The sequence below is a fragment of the Natator depressus genome, chromosome 24 (genome assembly GCF_965152275.1).
Source record: "Natator depressus isolate rNatDep1 chromosome 24, rNatDep2.hap1, whole genome shotgun sequence".
Lineage (NCBI taxonomy): Eukaryota > Metazoa > Chordata > Testudines > Cheloniidae > Natator > Natator depressus.
This window is the reverse complement of record NC_134257.1, coordinates 21,819,611-21,828,318: the sequence shown is the minus strand read 5'-3', so window position 1 is coordinate 21,828,318 and position 8,708 is coordinate 21,819,611.

Here is an 8,708-nt window from a genome sequence, read left to right as displayed (position 1 = left end):
TCCTGGGCAGAAGTGTTACCTCCCCTCCTGCTCCTGGCTCTGGTTACAGGCTCTCAGGTCTCCCACCCCCCAGGGAACATTCCCAGGTCAACACTCCCCCCTCCCTGCTGCGTCACATCGTCACACTATTTCAATAGGAGGGTGGTGAAGCGCTGCATTGGGTTCCCTAGGGAGGGGGTGGAATCTCCATCTTTGAGGTGTTTAAGGCCCAGCTTGACACAGCCCTGGCTGGGATGAATTAGTTGGGGTTGGTCCTGCTTCGAGCAGGGGTTGGACTAGATGACCTCCTGAGCTCTCTTCCAACCCTGATCTTCTATGGTTCTCTGATTCTCTGAACCTGCCTGCCGTACCCACAGCCAGCTGCTTCATCGCTGCTCTGGTCACTGCAGAAAATGCCCGGCCACCATGTGGGCGCCCCAACCCCTCTGCCTGCTGTCTGCTCTCCTGGTCACAGGGGAGTCCCATCCGTCCCCAGGCACAGGGAGCCGGTCACCGATGAGGAGCAGGAAAGGTTTGGAAATCACAGACAATTCTCAGGAGCCAGGAAAACCGTCCCCCACCCTTGTAATCCTACTTGGAAATGTTCCCCTGCCCCCTGTGCTGAGATTCCTGCCAGGACTCCTGGGATCATTCCCCGGCTCTGGGAGGGAGTGGGGGGTCTCTTCTGGGGTGGATGTACCCCACGCTGGCCCAGCGAGTGCAGGGAGAAAAGGGCCGAGCAGCAGAGAGGGGTTTGCAGACTCCTGGGCACAGGGACTAGCGTGAGGGCCGTGCTGAGCTGGGTGAGCCGGGACCCCGCCCTGCTTGGCCAAGGGGACACTGTTGCACCATCGCACTGACTCACATGGTCTCATTTCTTGCAGCCAGGACTCCTGGGTTCTATCCCCAGGTCAGGGATGGGGTGGGTCTAGAATAGGCTGGAAGCCAGCACCAATTAGGACTCCTTGGTTAAAAGAACAGGAGTACTTGTGGCACCTTAGAGACTAACAAATTCATATCAATTAGTTAGTCTCTAAGGTGCCACAAGTACTCCCGTCCTTTTCGGGGATACAGACTAACATGGCTGCTACTCTGAAATCTGACTCCTTGGCTGTATTCGTGCCTCCGAGTCTGACACCGCCTCTTCCTGCCTCAGTTTCCCTGTTTATAAGATGGGGGTAATGTTCCCTTCCTCCCACCTGGGACCCTGGCAAAGGCAGGAGAAGGCATTTGGAGGTTGAAGTGATGTTTCCAGAGGAAAGCTCTGAAAAAAACCAAAGTGGACCAATTGGTTTTCTTTCTTTCATCCTTCAATTAAAAACTTATGTTCACTGACTGAATTGAAACTCTCCCAAGCTCTGGACAGGAAAGAGTTAAGGATCATGGGATCTCTTCAGCCAGCCCAGAGTTTTTGCATGCCTGATGGAGGTGTGAAGCCATCAGTGGGAAGGGTGAACGATCACCAATCAAATTTGGAAGAAGAGAGTTGACAGGACAGGATGGTCCCCGGCTTTGGAGTCGACACTTTTCTGGTGCTTGCATTTCAGTGTAGAGTATATAGAGCAATATGAACAAGGGGCCGGCAGTTTAGCTCGTACTGACTTCACTCGTGCCTTAATGTGGCCAGTTGGCACGAGTGAAGTCAGTACGAGCTAAACGAGGCAAATATCAGGATGAGCTGATGTACCCCGGAAGACCTGTGTGTACCCCTGAGGTACACGGACCCCGGCTGAGAACCGCTGATCTCCACTAACGCACAAGGGAATTGGCCTCAGTACACATTGGCATCATCTGATCAGCCAGTGTCACATGCAGGGCTGTGAAATGTCCCATCTCCGGGTCCACCAGGATGTCATGGGGCAGCCCCAGCCGATGCCCCAGGGGGCAGGTATTTGCCAACCTCCCTGATAAAACCACAGCCAGATGCTTCCTCGCTGTTCTGCTCACTGCAGCAAACACCCGGGCACCATGTGGGTGGCTCTGCCCCTCTGCCTGCTGTCCGCTCTCCTGGCCACAGGTGAGTCCCGTCCGTCCCGGGCACAGGGAGCCGGGTGGTGGGGGCTTGTTTTCACCTCGGGAACATGCTGCTGTCGATGGTGGATTCTGGGGTCAGGATGAATTTGTGGGTAAAACCAGCGAGAGGAAAACCCGGGGCCACGTCCCCTGGCTGACTCAGGGAGGGCAGGAATTGGAGCTTGGGACTCCCACAGCCCACGCTGGGGCCTGGACAGCAGTTCTGAATCCGTCTGTCCTTCCTTCTTCTCGTACCTCCTCCAGCTCTCGCCCGGGTTTGGGGTCATCCTGATGAGGAGCACCAGCCCCGTCCACCTGTAATCCTGCTTGGAAATGTTCCCCTGCCCCTCAGCGCTGAGATTCCTGCCAGGACTCCTGGGTTCATTCCCCGCTTTTGAAAGGGGAATGGGGGTGCAACACGTGGGGGCTTTGAGCCAGGACTTCTGGGCTCATTCCCCAGCTGCAGAAGAGGGCTGGGGTGTAGTGAGTTTGCGCAGAGACACCTGCAAATCAGGACTCCCGGGTTCTGTCTGTGGCTCTAAAAGAGGAGTGGGGTCTTGTGGGTTAGAGTGGGCTGGGAGTCAGGAGTGAGGACTTCTCGGCAAACCTGAATTGAACACATCTTTTTTCTACCTCAGTTTCCCTATTTCTTTGGTAGGGATAATATAACTTTGCTACCCTCTAGGGGCATAGAAGGGGCAGGGGTAGGGGCAGGGTTCTGCAGTTTAATTGATGTTTCCACATGAAAGCTCTAAAAAACCAAAGTGGGCAAATCTTTCTTTCTTTCTTTCTTTCTTTCTTTCTTTCTTTCTTTCTTTCTTTCTTTCTTTCTTTCTTTCTTTCTTTCTTTCTTAAAAACCTTATGCTCATGTAATGAATTTAAAGGCCCCCACGCTCTGGACAGGAAAGAGTTGGTGCTCCTGGTATCGCTGGCTGGAGGAGCACAGCCATCTATCCAGAGGCTTAACAAGCGTCAATCGTATCCTGAAGAAGAGAATTGGCAGGATCAGCGATGAAAAGTGGGCTGAGGTCGAGTGTGGCTGAGCTGACGTAACTCTGAGAGGCAGAGGCCTGGACCAGAGAGTTACGGCGGGGTGTGTGTGTGTGTGTGTGTGTGAAAGTTTCACCACAAAGCCAGGTAGAAACCCCTCTTCAGAGCAGCTGAATTCTTGTTTTTCTGTCTACACAGACGTGTGGGGTTTGTTCGCAGGCCCAAGCTGCGCCCCAGATAGCCACGTCAGCAGCTGAAAATGTATTCTAGCCACAGACACTCAGGCAGCAAAGAGACTTGTCTGCAGTGTTGAGTCAGATACAAATGACCAGCTAGCAAGATGCCTTTCCCCATCCGGAGAGTTGAATGGAACTTGGCAGAACTGCTGCAAAAGCAGGTGGCATTTCTCCAAGATCTGCCTGCCCACACGTTCAGTGAGGAGGCATTGGTGGTAACAACTCCCACAGCGCCGCCTCTTGGTTCCTGGTGGTATTTCGCCCACGGGCACTGCCTGGGGCGGGGTGGGGAGCCGGGGTTTGTACTGAGAAGGGATTTTTCCAACCTCCAGGGAGCGCTCTGCAATGCGAGGTGTGTGCGTCCAGAGAGTTATCATGCTCCGGCCCCCTGCAGCCCTGCACCCCCTCAGAAGGGACCTGCATCACCGTCGTGTCAGAGTTCAGTCTGGGTGAGTGAAAGAAGAGTCCTACTAAGTGTAGACACCATTGTCCTCCTGAAGCCAGGGGTTGAACCCAGGAGTCCTGGCTCCCAGCCCCTCCCCCTACTCTAACCAATAGACTCTGCTCCTCTCCAGGAGCAGGGACTGCTCAGTCTGGAAAGATAATGTCATAGACGGGGGATGGGGTGAGATGGGGAATTGCAGTAGGTGGCTGTGGGGCCTGGATCAGACAGAAGAGAGGATTTTATGGGCGTGGGGGGGAAGATGAGATTAGTTGGGGGTGGGGTGGATGGAACAAAAGGGGAGGATGGAGCAGCTGGGGGTCCATTGGGAAGTTCAGAGGTGATGCTCTATTTCCCTTCCACAGAGGGATCCTCCTTCTCCTACACGGGTAAATCGTGCCTGGAGTCCAAGAACTGTGAGCCCGGCCCCTTCTCGGTGACCTACGCGCACAATGTCACCGTGCGGGCGAACATTGCCTGCTGTGACACCGACGGCTGCAACGCCGGAGCCATCCCAGGTGTGTGTCTGCAGCAAACCTAGAGCCCTGCTCCGGCCACACCTGCCTGGAGAGAACCCAGGAGTCCTGGCTCCCAGTCCAACCCCCACCTCTAACCTCTAGACCCCACTCCTTTCCCCGAGCTGGGATTGAGCCCAGCTTACTGGTGACTCCCCACCCCTGGCTGACTGTGTGTGTCTGACTGTTCTCAGTGCCAACTGTGAGCTCCGTCCCCAACGGCCGGCAGTGCCCATCGTGCTTCACCCAGTGGACAGGTAGCTGTAAGGACAACGAGCCCTTGGCTTGCACCGGCGCCGAGGACCATTGTTTTGAGGAATCTGGGATATTAATAGTGGGTAAGTCCTCCAGATGCGGGAGGGGTCTGAACAGAGAGCATGAGGTGGAGCCCAGGTGTCCTGGCTCAGTCCCAGCCCCACTTGCTCTGACCCACTAGACTCCACTCCTCTGGCAGAGTTGCAGAGAGAACCCTGGAGTCCTACTTGCCGAGATTCCAAAGGAGCACCCAAGGAGGATAAGGCCACTGCGGAGAAACTAAATGAATTCTGTGCATCGGTCTTCATGGCTGAGCCTGGGAGGGAGATTCCCAAACCTGAGCTATTCTGTTTTGGTGACAAATCTAAGGAACTGTCCCAGATTGAGGCGTCATTACAGGAGTTTTTGCATCAAATTGATAAATTAAACAGTAATAAGTCACCAGGACCAGATGGGATTCGCCCAAGAGTTCGGAAGGAACTCAAATGTCAAATTACAGAACAACTCACTGTGGTTTGTAACCTACTATTTAAATCAGCTTCTTTCCCAAATGGCTGGAGGATGGTTAATGACACGCCAATTTTGAAAAAGGGCTCCAGAGCTGATCCCGGCAACTACAGGCCAATAAGTCTGTCTTCAGTACAGGGCAAACTCATTGAAACTATAGGAAAGAAGAGAACTGTCAGCCACACAGATGAACATAATTTGTTGGGGAAGGGTCATTATGGTTTCGTTAAAGGGAAATCACGCCTCATCCATCTACTGGACAAGGGGGATCCAGTGGATATAGTGTACTTAAATTTTCAGAAAGCCTTTGAAAAGGTCCCTCACCAAAGGCTCTTTAGGAAAGTGAGCTGTCATGGGATAAAATCCTCTCATGGCTCAGTAACTGGTTAAAAGATAGGGAAAAAAGGGTAGGAAGAAATGGTCAGTTTTCAGAACGGAGAGAGGTAAATAGTGGGAGTCCCCCAGGGATCTGCACTGGGCCCAGTCCTATTCACCATATTCCGAAATGTTCTGGAAAAAGGAGTAAATAGTGAGGTGGCAAAATTAGCAGAGGATACAAACCTACTCAAGATAGTTAAGTCCAAAGCAGACTGTGAAGAGGTACCAAAGGGTCTCTCAGAACTGGGTGACTGGGTAACAAGACGGCAGAGGAAATTCAATGTTGATAAATGCAAAGTAATGCACATGGGCAAACGTAATCCCAACTAGACATACACAATGATGGGTCAAATTTACCACTCAAGAAAGATCTTGGAGTCATTGTGGAGAGTTCTCTGAAATCATCCACTCCATGTGCAGCGGCCGTGAAGAAAGCGAACAGAATGCTGGGAATCATTAAGAAAGGGACAGAGAATAAGACAGACAGTAGCATGTTGCCTCAATATAAATCCATGGGACGCCCACAGCTTGAACACTGCGTGCGGATGTGGTCACCCCGTCTCAGAAAAGAGATATTGGAATTGGAAAAGCTTCAGAACAGCCCAACCAAAATGATGAGGGGGATGGAACGGCTGCCATATGAGGAGAGATTAATAAGAGGGGGACTTTTCACCTTGGAAAAGAGAAGGCTAAGGGGGGATATGATCGAGTTCTAGAGAAGATTGAAGGGTGTGGAGGAAGTAAATAAGGAAGTGTTATTTACTCCTCCTAACATAAGAATGAGGGGTCACCACAGGCAGCAGGTTTAAAACAAGCCAAAGGAAGTACTGCCTCACACAACGCACAGTCAACCTGTGGAACTCCTTGCCAGAGGATGTTGTGAAGGTGCAGACTATAACAGGGTTCAAACAGGAACTAGAGAAGTTCCTGGAGGACAGGTCCATCTGTGGCTATCACCAGGAAGGGCAGGGATGGTGGCCCTAGACTCTGTTTGCCAGGAGCTGGGAATGGGCGACAGGGGATGGATCACTGGATGATTCCCTGTTCTGTTCATTCCCTCTGGGGCACCTGGCATTGGCCAGAGGATACTGGGCTAGATGGACCTTTGGGGTGGCCCAGGAGGGCCGTTCCTCTGTTATGTTCTCACGTAGTTCCAGCCCCCTGCTCTTTGCACGAGACCCCACTCTGCCTGCAGAGCCGGGTGCAGTCCTGCTGGGAGGGGAGTGTGGGAGAGACCTCATGGAAGTCGCATTGGGGATGTGGCAGCCCCCGATCACGTCTGTCTCCCCCCGTCCAGCTGGCATCACCCTGAGGCAGGCTGCAGTTGGATGTGGCTCACCTGGTGCCTGCGTGAAGAGAGCGGGGTTGAAGAAATACGTCAAGGGCGTGCTGGAGTGGATCTTCCAGGCAAAGTGCTACCCAGCTCCCAGGGCTGGCGGAGACATCAGGGGGCCCTGAGCCCCGGCCTGGCATCCTCCTCTTCTGCTGCGTACCAGGCTGCAGTGCACCTCCCTTCAGCAGCCACCGGCTGCTGCTTCTCTTGGGGGGATTGCGGGTTCCTTTTGTGCATTGGCTGAATAAAGCAAGCTGTGGGGAAAGCACCCCCCTTGCTCCTTGTCCCCTGACCACCCCGTACCGGGCCCCCCCATCCCTATCTGTGCAGAAGTGATGCTGGCAGGAAGAGAACCCGGGAGTCCTGACTCCCAGTACCCCACCCTGTAACCCACCCCCCAGACCCCACTCCCTTCTGAAAGCCAGGGATAGAGCCCAGGAGTCCTCACTCCCAAGCCCCCTGCTCTAACCACTGGACCCTTCTCCCCTTGCAGGGCTAGGGAATGGAACCCAGGAGTCCTGCCTAGACCCCCTCCCCCAAGGCAAGGCCCGTGTCCGGGGGAAAGGCACCGGTTGGCTGAGCTCCCATGGGGAAGGAGGGCTGTGGGAAGGAGAGGCCGTGACTCACCCAGCTGTCCAGGAAGCGGGAATGCCCTGGATGGGAGAAATGTCCTTCTAGGTTGATTTTGCAGGGATCAGTTCGTCCCGCTCTCTGGAGCAGCTCCACTGGGAGTGCCGGGCTCAGGGGAGGTGTCAGGAAACAAGGCAGATCCCCCCAGCCGGTGGTGTTGTGAGCAGATTTCACCCAGCGTGAACTCCTGGATCGCTGCCCCCGTCTGACCCCGGAGTCACAGCCAGTCCCCTCAGATACTCTCAGACAAGCCAGACTTTGTGAGGAAACGTCACGTACACCCCAAACCAGCCCACCCAGGTTGTTCCCAGCCCCAGGAGACCGGTCACTTACCCCAGAGCCACGGGACCCCAGATCCTACACTAAAGGCAATGCTGGCAGCCAGGTCTGTAGGAAACTCGCTAAAGGTTCGTGAGCTAAGGAAAGGGAATGAGGGTCACGAGGGGTTAAAGCCAGTAAAATTCATGCCCAGGTGAGTTGCAGTCTGTAATTCCAAACGGTGGTGGTGATGGAAGAAACTGCCATTTTCCCAAGTCTTTTCAAGTGCCCCCAGACGGTCTCCAGGGATCCCCGCTTTGCAGCCGGTTCCGGTCCCTGTAAGAGTCCAGCCAGCCCAGCAAGGCAGGATCCTTCCCTGAATCCATCCTTACAGCTTCTTCTCCTAGAGAACAAGCTGGCAGGGCCCCCACCCACGTGGGCTTTGCCTTCAATGGGGGGAGGGAGGAACGCGGTGGTCTGCACACGCGATGGCCCCTGCCTTTGGGGTCAGCACTTTTCTGGTGCTAAAGTTTGTCATTAGCATCCCTCTGGCATCTCTGCTGGGTCAGCGAGTGCCAGGGCTGTGCTCAGGGTGAATGGTTGTTACTCCGTTAAAACAGCAGACGGGGAAGGGAAAAGCATACCACGGCCCATTGGTTTTCATGAAATCGAAACTCCAAACACACTGTTCTACCTTCGCCATGCCTTTGATCTAGGCCAGGGGCTCTCGACCTTTCCAGACAGCTGTACCCCTTGCGGGAGTCTGATGTGTCTTGGGTACCCCAAGTTTCCCCTCACTTAAAAACGACTTGCTCACAAAACCAGCCATAAAAATGCACAATGTCACGGCCATGCTGCTGCTGACAAGCTGCTTCCTTTCTCATTTCCACCATTACAAAATAACTCGACGGGAAAGCAGGACAAATACTACACTGGCATTTCAGTGTAGAGTATATAGAGCGATATGAACAAGGGGTCGACATTTTAGCTTGTACTGACTTCACTCGGGTCTTAATGTGGCCGGTTGTAAAACGAGGCAAATATCAGGATGAGCTGATGTACCCCCGGAAGACCTGTGCGTATCCCTGGGGTACACAGACCCCCGGCTGAGAACCGCTGATCTCCACTAATGCACAAGGGAATTGGCCTCAGTACACATTGGCATCACCTG